Source organism: Carlito syrichta, unplaced genomic scaffold (genome assembly GCF_000164805.1).
Source record: "Carlito syrichta isolate Samal-C Ts95f unplaced genomic scaffold, Tarsius_syrichta-2.0.1 Scaffold303736, whole genome shotgun sequence".
NCBI classification, from domain to species: Eukaryota; Metazoa; Chordata; class Mammalia; order Primates; family Tarsiidae; genus Carlito; species Carlito syrichta.
This window is the reverse complement of record NW_007247832.1, coordinates 347672-367967: the sequence shown is the minus strand read 5'-3', so window position 1 is coordinate 367967 and position 20296 is coordinate 347672. Positions and strand designations below refer to the sequence as shown.

Here is a 20296-nt window from a genome sequence, read left to right as displayed (position 1 = left end):
CCACCAAGACTCGCTAATTTTTTTTTTTGGTAGAAACCTCAACCCTCCCGTCTGGACCTCCCAAAGTGCTAGGATTACAGGTGTGACCCACCGCGTCTGGCCTTGCTCTAAAACAAATTTTTTTCCTTTTAAATTTTTTAATGATGTCTCCTAAAAAGTAATGTTTTGTCAGTTTACAGAGCTCTTCTTCATTCGGTTCCATGGTTATACAGGGCTGTACTTTGTGCCTATTTTCTATCATGGTTTAATCAATGTTGTGTGGCTGGTTGCCTAAGTGGGTTCCAACATTTTGAACTTAGAAATAGCACTGTAATGAAATAACCTTATGCACATGTTTGTGGCATATCTTCAGAATAAGTTCCTAAAAGTGGGATTGCTCTGTGGAAAGATAAAAGCATACGTAGATTTGTTAGCTATCACCAAATTTTCTTCAACAGGTCTTGAACCATTTTGCATCTCCACTGGCAACATAAAAGAGGTCTTTTTTCTGAGGACCACAGGCTGTGTTTTGGTGAGCCTCGACAGTAAGCAGGCAGTGAAGTGAAGCACCTTCCTCCCTCTCCACCAATTCTGAAATATGGTACACTTTGGATTTTCAAGAGATGTTTTGTGTTTTGTTTTCTAAGTTTCAAAGGTGATACACACCCAATGGATAAAACTCGTATATGAAGAAAAGCACAATGAAAACAAATCACCTATATTCTCTAAACTAATAATGATCATGATAAATATTTTGCAGCATATCTTTTTGTCTGTTTTCCTAATTTGAAAGGCACTAAGCTAAATACATGGTTTGCATCTTTTTTTTCTTTAAAAAAATGCCATGACAAACATTTCTGTATGTACCAATGATAAATTCTCCCAAAGTAAAATTGCTGGGTAAAGATTATAAACATCTTTTAGGTTTTTTTTTTAAAAATACATATTAACAGATTTTTGTTCTTGAAAGGCTTAAGTATCAGTTTTGCAATGTTATCTTGTTTCAATATCACCTTTAATCATTTAAAAAATATTATCAGTTTTTCCATATTATCTTTTAAAAAATAATGCCATCAAAAAAATCAATCTGCAAAACCAAAAAAATTTTACATCTATATTTTTTATCTACATCATAAAATTTGACAATTTTATTAGCTTGCTATAACCGTAACTTAAGTATTTTAATCTCATATCTTTCATTGCTATAATTTATTTGTCCTTCATGTCATAATTTATTCTCTGTAGTCTGTTTTACTGAAGAGACTTTGGTTATTAAGCTTACATATTAAAAGTGATTCTCTATGATCTAGATAGTAAAGGTAGATTCAATTATTTTGTCATTTTCTAATATATTGCCTTTCTCTTACTACTAATTTTATATTTCATATTCTGTAAGAGCATTTTTACTAGTGTTTTTAATATACAGCCTATCCAGCTTATCTTACTTTTATTTTATTTTATTTTATTTTTTGAGTTGGAGTCTCACTCTGTCGCCCAGACTGGAGTGCAGTGGTCGCTCTTGGCCACCGCAGCCTCGACCTACTGGGCTCCGGCGATCCTTCTGCCTCAGCCTTCCGAGTAGCCGGAATTACAGGCACGCGCTACCACACCCGGCTGATTTTTTGATTTATTGTAGAGATGAGGTCTCACTGCCCAGGCGGGTCACGAACCTGCGGGCTCGGGCAATCCACTCACCTCAGCCTCCCAAAGGCGCGGGATTACAGGCTGAGCCACCGAGCCCGGCTATCCAGCATATCTTTAGTGATAGCTGTCAACATAGTTAGTTTACCTCTAGCTAAAGCTGGAATAAATATGCTTGTTTCCTTACATACGTTTTACATCCTATGATCTACATGGGACAGAGAATAGTTTAAGAAACAAGTACCAACAAAACAATGCAATTACAGGCAAGAAAATTCTCCCCACTGACAATAAAGAGTTATGCCCTTCTTTATTGTGAAATAATTTCTAGATAAGTTTTCATAATAGTGCGTACCTATTCATTCAATTTTTAATATTTCTGATACATTTTTTAAAAACACACTTTTTTCCTTCTAGAATACAATACATTCCTTTGTAGAAAAGTTCATATTTTTCTAATACAACTAAGAAAATACAATTAGCTAGCCAGATTTAACCATATTTCTCGATATATTTTCTTTCTTTTGCTGATGTATTTTTTTAAACAGTATTTTATTTCTACTACTTTGTAGTTTGTTTTCTGTAACATTGTATCAACAGTAATTAAACTTACCATAAAAATAATTTTCAATGATGACACAATAGCACATCTTTTGTGTCATAATTCACTCAAGTATTCCCTAATTGTTGAACACGTACATATTTTTCAACTTATAATTATTACTATTAATAATTCTGTGATGGCCTTTTTACCATTTTTTATAATACCCTTAAGAGAGTTTGCTAAAAGTAAGATCACTATGTCAAGAGGAATGAAGTTTTTAAAAATTCTTCCTAGAAAAGCTGTAATTTATATCATAGCAGTTAGTGTTCACTCATTCAACATACTGAAAGCAAATTATGTATGCATCAGCCACCATCCTTGGCATGTCACTGTTAGTAAAAAACAGACATCACCTGTATGACATACGGAGGCTAGACATTAGAAAGAGCAAACAAGTATGTAAAAAAACAATAAAGTGCGTAAATGCTATGAAAGAAAAAAAAGAATCAGAATGATGGGGCACTACTGTGGGTGGTGAGGGGAGGAGAGGCCTCTCTGAGGTGCCACTTAAGCGAGGACATGAAGGACGAGAAGGAGCCAGTGAGAGGAAAGGGCATGTGCTGTGTAAGTGGGTGTGGGCAGAATAACTTTTTTGACAGAAGAACAAGAAGGCTCTGAAGTGGAAAACCGCTTAGTTTACCCAAAAAGGCATGTGTGGGTATAGCATAATTCACAGGAGAACACAGACAGGAAATGTGGTTGCAAAGATGAGTGGGAGCCCGATAGCTCAGGGTCTAGCTTGCAGATGAAGTGTCCTTTTTATCTCTAAAATGAAATTTCATTGAAGAGTTTTACCAGGAGTGACGATCTGACAACAGCAACATGAACATCACGCGCCAAGTCCCCTACACAGATTAATTTAAGCCGCACAGTGATTCTCTATTCCAGTTTACAGATGAGATGACCAAAGCCAGAGAGGTCTCAGCAGAACCTAGCTAGCCCTTTTTAGCCATTCACACAGGCTCATCAGCAGCAGGGCTAGGGGTCAAATGCAAGCAGTTTGGTTCCGTAACCCACCCTCTTAACTACTGTGTTACACTGCCAGTGCACTGTCAACAAATGAGCACTGCCACCTAAAAGGAGAAAATGGCATCCTCCAAATATCAATGCATAACTTTGCTAGTAAAACTGAAATTTTAAAAATGTGTTCATATATACAAACTATATATATATATATATATATATACACACACACAAACATAAATATACATATATATACATAAACACACACACACACATACACATACACACTGTGAATTAACTTATATACTATTATTTGTGATCTGTCTTTTGGTTAGTCTCAGTGTTTTTCTTAACAACTTATAAGATCTATTATTATTACTTTCTTTTCTAACACATTACAACAGTTTTTCCTAATTTTTTAATGTGACCATCAAACACTGATTTGAAGCCACATATTTTTTCCTACATATATAATTTCCAAAAGTTCGAGCATTGGGATGTTTATTTCAACTTGCAATGGATGCGTTATTAACCAAGAGTGTCTTGAACCCTATTATATCACATTGCTTTACTCTATAAAGTTCATTATTTTAAAAATGTTGTCATAATCTGATAGAAAAATGTAATCTGCTAGAAAGAAATGTGATAAAAAGGTACATATATTTATATTTTTTGTATAATTGCCAAAATGAACAAATCATAAGTTCTTTGCTGTGTTTTCACTACTTTAATCCTTCTGCTGTTATAAAATGTATTTCAACCTTTTGAAATAAAATATGCTTTATCTGATACTACAATAATTTTTTCCTATATTCCAACAGACACGGACGACTCTAGGCTAATAATAGTTCTTCAACTTTCTTCTCCCACTAAATATTTGAGAAATATGATGGACTTCTTCAGAAGATGAGGAAATGCAGTTAAGTGGTTAATAAAGCTAAAAAACCAGAGATGCCATCAACTATTGGTTATGTAACCTCCATTTAATCTTAACCTCCATTTCTTCATCTATAAGATGGATAAAAATAATGACAATCTAATATTGTTGCACAGATTAAATGACTGACGCACATAAAAGGCTTTAACATGATGCATGAGATATCAAAAGTTTTAAATATATTCTAATAGTAATTAAAATGGCGGCAAGCTGGGCACAGCGGCTCACGCCTGTAATCCCAGCACTTTGGGAGGCTGAGGCAAGAGAATTGGAGTTGAAGACCAACCCGGGCAACTTGGTGAGACCTCAACTCACAATAAATAACAAAAATTCACTGGGCGTGATGGCGCATGCCTGTGGTTCCAGCTACTTGGAAGGCAGAAAGATCGCCTGAGCCCAGCAGGTTGAGGCTGCAGTGGTCGTGAGCATGCCACTGCACTCCAGTCTGGGCAACAGAGTGAGACTTCAACTTAAAAAAAAAAGGCAGCTAACACTATAATCTTTTATCAATAATTCACTACTGTAGTGATTCTTAAGTAAAAACTTCTGGGGGGAGAGGGGGTGAGGGTAGAATGACACCTATGCACAACCTGGTAATGCCCCCAAGATGAATTTTCTGTACCATCCATGAGATGCCCCTAATTGCTTTTGATCAGCTCCTAGTTTTTAGTCTAATTTATGCCTTTTACAGATTAAAAAACTGTTTATTATTAGCAACAACTAAAAAATAAAGTATCAAAAATAAACATTCTTGTAGAACAATAAAGCATAGAAAAATATACTGAAAGGGAAATTTATCCAGAATCTCACCTCACAGAGTTTGGTCATTACGAACATTCTATATTACAAACACAGTTCCAATTTCTCTAAATCTGTATTATTTATCTTGAATGTAAGTATCTTACAATGACTCTTGATTCTTGTTTCTGTTTACTCAACAGTGAACAAATCCCTCACTCTACATAAACTGGTTTAACAGTTGGAGAGTACTATTGTACTTATTCTATTTTATTTAACCAATCGCCTATCATGACTATTTCTGAAGCAAAACCCTTCAGAACACTGTTAAAAAAACAGTGAAGACAGAATGTTAAAATGATAAAGGCCGCTGGAATGTGGGAGGGGACATGGGATATATACTTTCCATGTTTTTAAGTTTCCTTCTTTTCTTATTTTATTAAGCATTTCAACCAGAAATAAAAACTGAATTTTGTCAAATACTGAATTTTCTAAAAGTATTACATTTATAACTACTGAGATAAACAGTGTTATTCTCTTAGCACTATTAACAAAGTGAATTCTTTTGAAATGTTTCTAAATACAGAATCATCCTCACATTCTTAATATGTGCCTTAGTCCATAGTCCTTAGTCCTTAGTCCTTAGTCCATCTGGGTCCCAGTTGCTAATATTTTATTTAAGGCATAAGCATAAATACTTATATGTGATACTGGTCTAGGGTTGTAGGCATTATCTTTATCAGGTTCTGTGTCAGTGTTAGGCTTTCCTCCTACAAAGTTATCAGTGAAACATTCTTCTTCACAACTCTAGAATACTTTATATAACTAGGATGATCTGTGGCTTGAGGGTTTTAAAACAACAGTGAAAACTTTCACATGTGCTACTTTTTTTTAGAGTTAGCATTGTGATACATGTCTTTATTTCTTCCACAGGAACTGATACATTGGATTTTCTATCTCTTCTAGGGCCAGTCATGGTAATCTGTATTTTATTTTAAAATGCTTATTTAATCCAGAGTTTTGTAGAACATCTAAATAGTTCAATAATCACTAAAAAAATCTAAATGATAGTAAAAAAATCTATCCTCACTTCAGTGCACCAAAATAAAACTACTACAGATGACTTTAAAGGGAATAAATAATTCCTATATTATACAAATGAATCAGAGATTAAAATCATTTTAGGAGGCTAATATAATCATAATAACAAAATAGGGCAAAGGTAGCATACAAGCAGAAGATTATTGAAAATAGATAAAATAAAATATTAGCAAAGGGCTGGGCACAGTGGCTCATCCCTATAATCCTAGCAAACTGGAAGGCGAAGGCAAGAGGATTGCCTGAGCCCAGGAGTTCAAGACCAGCCTGGGCAACATAGCAAGACCTCGTCTCTACAAAAAAAATTAGAAAAATTAGCCAGGCATAATAGTCCCAGCTCAGACTCAAGGCTAAGGAGAGAGGATTGTCGGAACCCAGGAGTTAGAGGCTGCATTGATCCATGACAGTGCCACTGGACTGCAGCCTGGGTGACAGAAACCCCAATGCAAAAAAAGAAAAAAAAAATAGCGAAGGGAATTCAATAGCAAATGAAAATGAAAATAAATCACGATTAAGTAGTGTTGGTCCAAATAACATAAGAAAAGTTCAACATTAAAAACAAAATAAAGCCGGGCTCGGTGGCTCAGCCTGTAATCCCACGCCTTGGGAGGCTGAGGTGAGTGGATTGCCCGAGCCCGCAGGTTCGAGACCCGCCTGGGCAACTTGGTGAGACCTCATCTCTACAATAAATCAAAAAATTAGCCGGGCGTGGGAGCGCGTGCCTGTAGTTCCAGCTACTTGGAAGGCGGAGGCGGAAGGATCGCCGGAGACCAGCAGGTCAAGTCTGCGGTGGCCGGGAACGGCCACTGCACTCCAGTCTGGGCGACAGAGTGACTCCAACTCAAAAAATAAAAATAAAAAAATAAAAAATAATATCCAGGCATGGTGGCACATGCCTGTCATACCAGCTACATGAGAGGCTGAGGTAGAAGGATGGCTTGAGTCCAGGATTTCAAAACTAGCCAGAGTAACATAGCGAGACTCTATCTCAAAAATAAAATAAAATAAGATAAAACAAAACTCTATAAAGTAATTCAACATATTAGCAGATGAAAGGAAACAACCACATGATCATCTCAGAAGATGCAGAAAAAGCATTTAATAAAATCTCTTCTTGATTTAGAAACAATTAACTAGGCATAGAAGAGAGTACCTTTAACCTGATCTTTAACTAAAACCCCATAGCAAACATCATATATAGTAGTGAAACTTAAGAATTCTCATTAAAGAGAATAATAAGAGAATAGTAGTTCATCTCTATTATTGGTCATCGTGCTGGTGAATAAGTCCTAATCATTAATACATGAAAAGAAAAAATGCATTTAATGAATTCCAATTTTCTCATCCCTCGTTAAATTTTAATATTTCTGAAAATGAGACGTGCCTTATAAGCTCTAGTGTTACAGTGAAACTGGCAGCATGTTATTCTTCTTAATGCTACATAAAGTCACAGTGCAGCTTTCATGGCAGTACCAAGACATCCTACTGTACAGTGTGTTTAGTAAAGGTTTGGAATGTGCTTGTCTCCCATGTGGGAAGCTACTGAGGAAGAAGAGGTAGGGGGGAATGAATGACATGACTCATTTTTTAGAGATCATTCTGACAGTAGAAATTAGAGCAAACAAATGCAGGACAGCAAGTGTAGATGACTGCCGGAAAGGTTTTGCAGGAATCCAGGTGGCCTGGATTAGAGGAGCGATGAGAGAAATGATGAGACGTAAAGCCATGAGGCAATTAGTGGAGCCCCAAAAATTCAACTGCATAAAATATGAGGACAGGTTACTGCAGGGTAATCAAACAGAGATTGATGGAATGAACAAAGTGAGCCTCTACAACCAGCAATCCTGACGTCCATCAGGGAAACCCAGATTCGTGTCCTGGCAGCAGGGAATTCTGGAATCTCCTTGTTAGTCAGCAGCTGATATATTGGACTGATCCAGGATACTGGGCTAGAATTCTAGAATCCCCACCAAATGTGTACTTCCCCTCATGGTCTCCTCTCCCAAGGCCTCTTTTCCCTGAAAACAAGCCCTACAATGGACTCTTCTTGGAGAAAATACATGGGGCGGGTGATTGGGACTAATTGTCTACTGTGCTACGTTCAAATTGGAGTTACAGGAAGGTCTTACTGTAGTTGGATCTGAGATACGCTTTGAAGGAAGAGCTGACAAGGTTCCATTTATTCAGTCGTTAAGTTATTAATGTGCATTCAGTATGCACCATGTGAAAGTGCTGGATTGCGATGACATAGCAATAACAAAGTGGATCAAGTTCCTGCCCCCAAGGCGCTTATATTCCCAGTACAACCTGATGATGGAAGTGATTATGTGCCATAGCTCTAATGTTTCCTACGAATCTCCACCAAAAGGAAAAAAATAGTCCTGGCCTCATTTCATAGATGAGAAAAGTAACACTTGGAGAGTTAACCCTTGCCAAGGCTACATAATTAGGTAGTAGAACCAAGATCCAAGCAACCCAGGCCCACTACCAGGGAGGCTGAATTTTCCTCTTCTTCCCATGATAATAGAAAACTAGTATTCAGGGATGGATAATAGAAAACTAGTATTCAGAAAGAGCCAAGGGCTCTCCAGTGCTCCCACCCTACACAAGTCTTTCTTATTTTCCTTCCTAACATCTTCTTTGGTTATTCTTACTTCTCCCTACTTCTTTTTATTTGTAGGTTCCCCCACTGCTTCCTTCAGCATGAAGGGTTAGGCAACATTTGATTTTTCCAGCTAGTGTTAATTGGGGCTGATGGTGGGGGAGACCAGTCAAAGAGAGAGCCTGAAGGATGAGGATTATGAATTCCAAATGTATTCCCCCGCTTCCTAAGGGTTACAGCTGCAGAACAGGAAACCCTACTCTAGTAAGACAGAAAATGAGCCAGGATGGAAATGTCTGAGCATGGCAGCATTGTTATCTGCTGTAGAGATTACTAAGAATTACCGCATCAGGTAAGAGACTGGAATGGTTGCTGCTAAGATGCCTTCCAAACTTAAGGTCTATTAGTGTGTAAAACTGAGGGGGGGATGATCTTTATTTCAAATGGTACAAGTTGTTTATATAAAGATTTTTAGACTACTGAGTTAAAAAAAATAGCAGTCTATCTTCCACCTTTTATGGCTTTTGTTAAATAGGCTTCTTAAACTGTACTGACCTGAATTACAAACCTGTCTGTAATCTGAAAAGACTGGAAATTCAGAAATGAAAGAAATCTTACAAATTCATACAATCAATTTACAACAGAGTTAGAAATTATCAGATTACATGCCAACTTAGAGTATTATACTTATAGCATGTTAAAAATCTGAAGGCAAAATACACATAAATCAAACAATGGACACAGGTCATTACAGCAAAGTGATCACTGTGCAAAGCAGCAGCAGAATTCAGCTGTCCTGGCAGGTGGATCAGAGACTTTAATAAAGAAATGGTTTTTTGGGGCCGGGCTCAGTGGCTCAGCACGTAATCCCAGCACTTTGGGAGACCAAGGCAAGTGGACTGCCTGAGCCTGCTGGTTCGAGACCAGCCACAGCAAATTGGTGAGACCTCATCTCTACAATAAATTAAAAATTAGCCAGGTATGGTAGCACATGCCTGTAGTTCCGGCTACTTGGAAGGCTAAGGTGGAAGGACCCCTGGAGCCCAGCAGGTCGGCGCTGCGGTGGCCATGAGTGTGCCACTGCACTCCAGCCTGGGCGACAAAGTGAGACTTCAAAAAAACAAAAACATTTTTTTCAAAGTCAATTCAATAACTGTTGCTGATTTTACATCTAATTGTACCGGAGGAAATTTTTAGTTCCACTGAATCTAAAAAGAAAAATTCCCCTGTGTTTATTCAAACAACATTTACAAGAAAGTCCAAAAAGGTCTTGAACTTTTGGGTTGAAGTGGTTTTGAAATATGGCCTGCTGCTTGTGCTTGCTTCTATAGGAAGATTCACTTTTGCCCTGTTATTTGGTCATTTCTCATTTGCTTATATCCAGTGAAGAGATAAGGCTGTCAGACTGAAATCAACTTAATGAAAGGCTGATGGGGCCATGGGCACCAATGACTTAAAATGGGTTTAAATTAGAATTTTAGCTGAGATAAGAGAAAACCTTATCTAATATATTCCATCTTAAAATATTAACGTACTTTTGTAAACCTTCAAGAATCCAAAAAATAACTTAATACTCTAAAGCCTGACTCTATTACTAAAAAGTTAGACTGGAATATTAATTTTTATATGCTTTTCATGACATTATTTAAAGTATTTTAAAACCCTATTTGAAAAAACCCTTTCTTGATGTTCTGACTACAGTATTTCTCTTTTGCCAACATGAAATTCTGACAATCAAAAGGGAAAAATTGGGGCCCACTATTAATATATTAAATAAAGGAATACCTTATATCAGACACAGGTAAGAGATCTGGTGAATTCTTGTCTCCAAGTCTCCTGTTTTTTGGAAAGAGATTACTATGGATAATAATATTAAATTTTGTTTGTAAAAATGGGAGCAGTTGTATAAAATACATAATGATGTAACACATCAATTATGTTAAGGATGGGAAAAAATTCAGATAATCCCCTATCTCCAATCAATTTCTAGGATCACTCAAAAACCACTCACCTTAAAGAAATTCTATTTAAAACAGCATCTTGATGAGATAATTTAGAATAACCATTATTGACTGGTGAGAAGTTTCAACAGGAAGACTCTAGCATTGTGCTGATAAAGTGTCTGAAAGACTCATTCAGAATCTAAGGAAAAGTAGACTACAAGTAATATGCAAATCAAATGATACAAACATACCATTTAGCAACTTGTAAATCTGCCCATATCAATGTGTATGCTATCTGCAGTTGCGACATTTAATAAAATGAAGTGAGCCACCTTTTTTGTTATTTACAAATAATAAAACACAATGCAATGTATACGGTTGATATCAAAACTAAGCAGATGTAGCATTTATCAAAAAACTAAACAATCTGTTCACAGAAGGAAAACTGCTCAGCTGGTCAGTTACGTAAATAGACTTTAGAATAAGCACAATATTCACAATGTTAACTAAAGCTCATAAAAACTTCCTTTAGGTTTGCCTAAATAGGTTGTTACCAAGCCCACATTTTATCCTGAAGCCTAAATTTGATGGATGCAATCTTAGCTGTTTCACTAGCTATTCACTCAACAAGCAAAAAGAGTCACAATTAGAGTAAATCCTTGGAGTTCCCAATAAAGGAAGTAAATCTCAATTAATGAGCAACAATTAGAACTGTCCATTACAAAGCTTTTTCCTTCCCCAAAACTCTGCTGTTGTTTTTTTTTTAAGAAAGCAGGATTTATCAAGAGGACAGACAAGCTCCCACAGTGGGAGGGGACCTGAGGGGGTTGCCCCAAAGCTCTGTTTTAAAGAGGCAGGGTTCCAACACTCATTCTGAGAAAGCTATCCCAGCAGAGAGACAGGGCAGCACAGAGGCCAGGCAGCAGGTTCCTCTGTTCCCAACAGCTCCACGGCCTCAGCACAGGGGTAACCTCAATGTCCTCCTGGACTAATTTCTCTAAAGACTGAACTGGCATCTCTTCTAAAACAGAAGCAAAGTGCGTGTATGGCAGCTCTTTAAACATTACAATTACAATCATTCATTACCAACTCCCAAATACGCTACACCACACTGAATGCTGTGCAAGAACTTCAGTAACAGACTAAATAAACATTGTCCTGTTTTCTGGTCTAGATCAAAACATTTTCCCCCCAATTGTTAACAAAAATGTATGTTAACTACAAACTAGTAAGACAATTTGGAAAGGCATAAAAGAAAGTGAGATGTTCCTGAAATTCTATCACCTGTATATAATCCATATTTAGAAAAATAAATTCCCTAAAGAGCTGCTGCTATTCAAAACAATGCTATTATCAATGTTAAAAAGTCTGCATAAAACATTAAGGTACTTCCAATTTGGGAGTATTTTCTAAAGACTACGGTTTTGCTGTTTTACTTTGGTTTTTTTGTTTTTTAAGAGAGAGAGTTCTGTTCTGTTGCCCAGATGGAGTGCAGTGGCACCATCATAGCTCACTACAACTGTGAACTCCTGGGCTCAGGGGATCCTCCAGCCTGAGCCTCCTGAGCAGCTGGGACTACAGGCACTTGTCACCATAGTCACCTAATTATTTAACTTTTGTAAGGATGGGACCTCACTACATTGCCCAGGCTGGTCTCAAACTCTTAGTCTCAAGCAATTCTTCCACCTTGGCCTCCCAAAGCAATGGGATTACAGGCATGAGCCACCGTGCCCAGGCTTTTTTTCTTGATGTTCTTTTTCTCTAATTATATCAAATACCTTCTGGAAAATACTAGTCTAGTGCAATAGCTTTTAGTCCTTTTTGAACACAACCCCACAGATTTAAAAAGCATGTAATATTACATGATTGTATTCACATATAAACATGCATAACTGAATCAAAAGTTTCACAAAACAGAAATCGCTCTTAACACACACAACGCACTCTCACATTTTCTCTATTCTATTTCATTTTTTTAAAAAACCCAAAAAAAGGCTGTGCTATGTGTTTTCTTGACTCCTTTATGGCTTACAATGTGCAATTTAAAAATCACTGAAGTAGAGGAAAAGCCCTAAGTCCAGTAGTCCAGTTTTGCTTCACTTCTCAGAGAACTATAATCAAGTCATTTAACATCTTTGCTTCTCAGTTTTTCTAATTAGTAGTAATAGAATTGAGCAGACAGTAAGAAAATACATCTTAAAAACAAAACACCATTTAAATTAGCAAATATTAGTATTACCAATCAAAAGTAATAAATCAGGCATTTTTCACTTTGTTAAATAGTCAAATAAAAGAATCAGATACAAAATGCCCTAATAAACCAACATATCCTTCACCAAAGATAGATGAAGTCCCACCAAGTGATTCCAAGTTACCCGGTATAATTAAAATAAACTGCAGGACAGCAACACTATCAGACTTAAAAAAAAAAAGCAGCTTATTTTTTTCAAAGCAAGCTATACAACAGCTCTAGTACCTCTTAGCTACACTTCTGCAGTGACCTACTACGTGACTTCACATCATGTACTACTCATTGTAGGACATTCCCCCTGGGATACTCCCAAAGGAAATCTCTGTAGAGATTTTCTAGAAGCAAAAGGGAACATAAAACACCATTCTGAATTGGTTTAGGGCAAGAACGACCAACCAGCAGATAGCTGCAATAGTTGCAATACTCCAAAACACTCCACATTTCATACGCAACCTAGTAATTTCGCTTGAAGAAAAAACAACTATAATGATAAGTTTTATTACAGTATACCTCACTTAATATTATGGCATTTAGTTCAAAAGGACAAACAAATAGGTGCCTGCTAGTTCCAAGTTAACCATCACTGTGCTAAAACCACTAAAGTAACCATTAAAATAAAATTTTGGATATTAGATTATTTTAAAACATGGAAAACATTCATGACAATATAAGAACTTGATACATACTGTGATGGTTAATTTTAGATATCAACTGTATTGAATTAAGGGATACCTAGATAGCTTGTAAAAGCATTATTTCTGGGTATGTCTGAAGAGGTGTTTCCAGAAGAAACTGGCATTTGAATCAGTGGACTGAGTAAGAAGAACCCACCCTCACCAATGTGGATGGGCATCATCTAACCAGCTGAAGGCCCAGACAAGAACAACAGATAGAGGAAAAGCGAATTCTCTCTCTTCAGAGAAGACACCCTTCCTTTCCTGCCTCGGACATCAGACCTCCAGATTCTCTGGCCTTTGGACCCTAGGACTTGCACCAGCAACCCCCCCGCTCCACCCCGGTTCTCAAGCTTTGGTCTCAGACCATCAGCTCCCCAGTTCTTAGGCCTTGGGACTGGGACTGAACCATGCTACTGGCTGCCTGTTTCTCCAGTTTGCAGATGGCATGTCGTGGGATTTCTTAGCCTCTGTAATTGTGCGAGCCAATTGCCTTCAAATTTCCCTCTCTGCTATCCATCTGTCTGCCATCCATCCATCTACTTACCTACCTACCTACTTATCTTACTGGTTCTGTTTCTCTGGAGAATTCTAATACATATATTCAACAAAAATTAATGGCTAATAAGTCAGTCATAAGTCACTCTACTTTCAATTTCCTTGAGAGATATTTCAAAAGCCCAAGTCATTAATATGCAGACTGTAATTTCATTATAAACCATTCTCATGGTCTGATATAGCTGTATAAATATTTGCAACAAAAAGCATAAAATACAGCCAACAATGAGTGCGTTAGAAAATTAAAAAACAAAAGCACTGCCCAAAATGAGCAACCATAAGCTGGAAATTAAAATACAGACAGTCTCTAACTTATGATGGTTGTACTCACAATTTTTTGACTTTGAGACAGCGTAAAAGTGATACATATTCAACAGAAACTATACTTCAATTACTCATACAACTGTCTGCTTTTCACTTTCAGTATAGTATTCAATAAATCACATGAGATTTATTATAAAATAGGCTTTTTGTTAGGTGATGTTGCCCAACTACAAACTAACGCGAGTGTTCTAGCATATATAAAGCAAGCTAGGCCGAGAGCTGCAAGTTCAGATCAGCTAGCATGTTTAGAAGAAGGCAGGCATTGCCATCTTATCTGCAATTAAATAAATTATATAAGAAGAGATCTTAAGATGTTCTAGACAAAGTGAGGGAAATATGTAAACTATGGAGACAATTTAAGGGAAAAAATTGAAAAAAATAAGTGATATGAAAAGAACACCAGAATAAACAGCAAAAGGGTCAGCAAATAGGTTTCACTGGGTGAAACAAAAATACTGGGTAGAGGAAGAAAGCAATAAAAGAGATCCAGTAGATCAATACCATTAGTTGAGTAATCTCTGAACTGACTGGTAAGAACTGAGTTCTTTTAGGTAGTAAGAGGGAAACAGCTGAAAGGATTTACAATGCAGTAGAAATGGAAAAGGAAAGTTTCCGTACACCATTTCACTGCAGAGAATCCTAGCAGAGAGAAAAGAGCAGTAAAAAGAAGAAATGCAATAAGGCATGCATTGGCTACAGATATGAAGAAGCAGTCAATAAGATCAGAAATAGCCTAGAGAAAAATTTTGGAAGCCACTTGCTTTCTGTTACCCGTGAGCCAGCTCATTCATCCAACAGACATAAACAATACTGTATACACAGAAAGTGTAAGGTGAAAGACACTGGGAAAAATGCAAACACACATTACGCCATAGTCTTTGTCCTCAGGAGCTTGTAATTGACTAGAGATTATATTACCAAAACTAGTAAGTGCCCTATGGGTGGTTCAAAGTTGCATTGATAGGACTTTAGATGTGGGCATTCTCACTTCCAGCTAGGGTAGACAGGGAAGGTAGCATGAGCAGAACTTTAACAGATGAACAGAATTTCAAATGATGAAATTCTACCCAAGACAAGGGAGGAAGAGATTCAAGCAGGAAGGCAACTCCTGGATTGGCAAAAGAATAAGTTTAAGGAGTGAGACAGGAAAAGGAAAGGATTCAAGAGTTCAAAGCAGAGTCTCAAAGAAATATATGTGCTCCCATCTTCATAGAAGCATTATTAACAGCAGCCAAGAGGTTGAAGCAATGCAAATGTTCATGGATAGATGAATGAATAAGCAAAGTGTGGTATATACATACAATGGAATATTATTCAGCTTTAAAAAGGAAAGAAATTCTGACACACACACATAAAGATGAGAGTTGAGGACACTGTACCAAGTTAAATAAGCCAGTTACAAAGAGATAAATGCTGTATGATTTCACTTATATGAGGTAATTAATGTAGTCAAATTCCTAAAGACCAAAACGTAGAATGGTGGTTGCCAGGGCTGGGGGAGAGGTGGGCACAGGGAGTCCTCATTTAATGGACACACAGCTTCAACTTTGGAGATGGCTGAAAGTGATGGCTGCACAACATCATGAACGCATTTAATACTGCTGCACTATACACTTAAAATGGTTAAGGTGATACAATTTATGTTATGTGTATCTAACCACAATCTAAAAACTGGAGGAAAGCATGATTAAGTGATTCATAATAAGGAAAATCCATATCCAGGATCACTTAGTTATATAATAAAATAAATTTTAAAAATAATAAAGGAAAAGTTAGGCATCTGTTGGTCTCATTGGATTCAGCGTGATGGTTTTCCTGAGTCCAGTCAAATACAAGGACATGAAACACCTTGTCATGTTTGATACCTTTAGTGCAGAAGCCAGAGTTTGATTTGGCAATGGCATCTGAACTCTTTTATCTGAAAAGACAGTCCTCCCACATAAAGTTAAAACACATTGGCAAGGGTGGGAGAGAGTTATTACCGCCCAAGTTTCTGCTGTGACCATGAGAGCAGCCGCACAAGTTCATTTCCTGTGCCTATGCAGCCAGCCTCCTTCAGGAGAACTGGGTAGGTTTAATAAAACTTTTCAAAATTAGGAGTCTCTTGTGCAGTATATGAAAGAACTTTCCGTCAGTTAATCTCTCTGTCTATCTCTCTTTCACTTCCCAAGGAGAGCTGGAGAGTGAAAGAAGAAAAGGGGAGATCAACCGAGAGAAAGAGCAAGACTAACTAAACACACACCTTAGTTTCTGTTTTTATTTATCTCTACTTAAGAACAAACAAGTGACGTGCATGAACAATAATTTGTGTAGCCATATTCCAGTGTTCTAAAACCTAACCTTTTAGTTGGGCTTGGATCCATGAATTACCTCACAAAAATAAATATTGCTTATGTTTCCTTTCTAGTCAATTTTTCTGAAAACATCCATACATATGCACTTTATTAACATTCTAAGCCCAAAAAGGGTTCCAAAATTAACAAACCTCTATTTCCTATCAAGGATGACAGATTTCAGTTACTAAACTGCTATTATGTGATGGTTAATAGTTACAAAATAAATACTTGTTAAGGGGGAATACCAATTTTAAAAGCTCAACTATACGTATCAAACAAAAACCTTCATAATTCTACCATCTCAAACCAGTATTTTCTATTAGTAACAAAGCCAATTTTGTTAAACAAAAATTTCACTAACATTCTGAGGTATTATTAAATTGGTGTTTTTAGGGTATCTGGACCCATTATCCACCTTCCTACATAACATTTCTTGTGGCAAATCACCACCTCAACCAATTGGTTCCATTCACAGCATTAGAAATCTATGTTAAAGTCAGCATTGACATATTTTATCTAAATCTGAATGAAAAGAAGCATAGAATATAATGAGCTATTAATTTTATTTATTCTGATAGGGTAAATATTTCATTTGCAAATAAATATTTGAGAATAAAAGATTTTTTAAAAGTTATGTTATACAGCTTCTGAACAATATTCTTGGGAGAAACTATCATATGTAGCTATAGTTAAAACATTATATAACATCAAAACTCCAAAATTTAATTTTCAGTACGCAGGAAGGTACTCACATTAATATATTTTTTGATATAGATACTAATGAATCCTTCAGAAATTGAAGACTTCAAGAGGTGGGCACCTGAGTAAGCTCTGGATAATAGACAGAGGCTGTCATTTTAATGAGACCATGGTTTGGTGGGGTCTGTGTCTGCGACATACATAAGGGTTAGACCAAGGGTGTCCAACCTTTTGGTTTTACTGAGTCACACTGAGTAAAGAGGAATTGCCTTGAGCCACACGTAAATTCTGTAATACAGTTAATGTATATACACAACAAGACTTTTTACATATTTTTTTCACTATAAACTTTAGAAAAATGAAAACAATATAAAAAACAGGGGAAATTTGGTCTTCTTTTTGTAAAAGTAATCTATCCTTGTCTGGTTCAACGAAAGTGGTCCTGATTCTTAGTAAGTTCTCAAGGTGCTTGTCAGAAATATTTGTTTGAATTCTGCTCTTCGTGTGCTTCATAATTAAAAACAGCTGTTCACAAATGTATGTGCTGCCAAAAAGTGATGTCACAAATGAGGCATGATTGTGAACTTCAAAAATGGAATTATGAATGGGGTCATGAAGAAAATAAATGCTAAAAAACACACGATGGGCCAGGTTTGGTGGCTCAGTCTGTAATCCCAGCACTTTGGGAGGCCGAGGTGAGTGGATTGCCTGAGTCCGCCGGTTTGAGACCAGCCTGGGCAACTTGACAAGACCTCGTCTCTACAATAAATAAAAAATCAGCCAGGTGCAGTAGCATGTGCCTGTAGTTCCGGTTACTTGGAAGGCTGAGGCAGGAGGATCACCAGAGCCCAACAGGTCAACAATGGAGTGGCCATGAGCATGCCACTGTACTCTAGCCTGGGCAATGGAGTGAGACTCCAACTAAAACCAACAACAACAAAAAGCACATGATGTTAAAAAGATTGTGGGGGGCCACAATACTAGCTGTCCTGGGCTGTATGTGGCCCCATGGGCTACAGGTTGGAAATACCTGGGTTGGATGCTTTAAAAAAGCACTAAGGTGTCATGAACAGAAAATACAGGAACTCTCACAAGAATAGGGAAATCAAAGGAGGTAGCAGTAGACACTGCATAACTGTTTAGAAAATATTTCCGATAAATAGACTGTAGACAGATAGCAGTAGCATATCAAGAGGGATGGGGAAGTAGGAGTGGTTTGCCTCAATGAAGAGGAGTATTTTATTATTGATGTTGCTCACAACTGCCAGCATACAGTGACAATAAAAAGCAACGACTTTTAGTATTTTTTAAATTATTTTAAAATTGTGTACAGCCAATGCATCTTGCTGCCTACATTAGGGTGTATGGATCCCTCCGCTGTCCCCTCCCACCTCTTAGCACATGTACAGTAAAACATACAGACTCCTGTCAAAATCTGGTCTATGGCTGGGCTCAGTGGCTCAGCCTGTAATCCCAGCACTTTGGGAGGCCGAGGCAAGTGGATTGCCCGAGCCCATGGGTTTGAGACCAGTCTGGGCAACTTGGCAAGACCTCGTCTCTACAATAAATCAAAACTTAGCTGGGCGTGGTAGCACGCGCCTATAGTTCCGGCTACTTGAAAGGCTGAGGCGGAAGGACTGCCGGAGCCCAGCAGGTCAACGCTGGGGTGGCCGTGAGTGTACCACTGTACTACAGCCTGGGCAACGGAGTGAGACTCCAACTCAAAAACAAAAACAAAAAAATCTGGTCTATACTATCCCTGAGTCAAAGAGAATTTGCCAAAACAAAATTAGTAAAAAGAGTTTTACCAAAAAAAGATAAAAGCAATTAGATAGCATAAATATTTTTATTAGTGTAACTAGTACTACTATAATTGGTTCCAATATATTTACATTATCAATATAAAAAGTTAAATACTGATTTAAAAAATCAGTGAGTATTTATCGAATAAATGTATTTATTTTTAAAGTGAAAAAAAAAATTTACAAGAAAGAGAAACCGTAGAGCTGCCTTAGTCTAACTGATTCTGTGGGGAGAAATGCCCTTTGCCAGAGAGCATAAAAATCTCTTTTAGAGAACACAGAGAAAGGTGGGGACCTCAAAAGTAGAAACGTTTTGCCTTAACTTGTCTCCACCCCAAAGGCCAAAATGTATTTTCAGCTTCATAAAAAGTCAATGTATTATTTCTGTTCTGTAAATCCATTCTAAGTAAAATATTCTAATTCTCTTTTTTTTTTTAAAGTTCTTATAAGGAAACTAGTTCAACCAAATCTTTGCTGTGTTACTGGTCCTAGACTAAATGCTTTGTAGATATGAGAGCAGGAGATAAAATAAACACCATTAAATGTCCTTCAAGGTGACTCCCTGAAGCTAGAGGGCAAAAGCAGGCACTGAGCCATGGGAGCAGGGTACTTGAAGTTAGGGACTAGCGTACTCGACACCGTCAGTCAGGAGAACACCTTCGCAAGGAGCCAGATGGGCTCCGCATCAAAGCCTGCAGGGCATCCTGGGTACTCATGGGCAAAGGGGCAGAATCATTACTTTCAGCACTGTGTTGATAAACGTTTGAAATGAAGGTGCTGGTATAAACTTTATTATAGTACTACCTTCACGAAGAAAAGAACTACAAAAGCACAACATAATTATGCAGTAAGAAAGGGCAATGTGAGGTCTAAGTAATTTAAGTCTATGAAAATTTAATGGATAATAATATACTAGATGGATTTTTAAAGGGCATAAACTATTTTACCACATAAGATAAAGAGTAAGAAAGCTAATTTCTGAAGTTTCTAAATGCTTAAAAATTTACTGCACCTGAACACAGCAAAGCTTCTAACAATATACTTCAACTTAGGATTAATAAAGGCTACTGGTCAATAGGCTGCTACTAACATAGAAGGGTTTAAAATACAAGCAAACTGAATTAACATTTGCCTCTTCTAATATGTA

At 37.1% G+C, this 20296-nt stretch overlaps 1 protein-coding gene across 2 annotated transcripts in view; it reads right to left on the bottom strand.

Moving 5' to 3' along the window:
• Positions 1-20296, bottom strand: part of CDK8 (cyclin dependent kinase 8) — a 58577-nt gene that overhangs the window by 27935 nt on the left and 10346 nt on the right. The gene's annotated exons all lie outside the window — the stretch shown is intronic.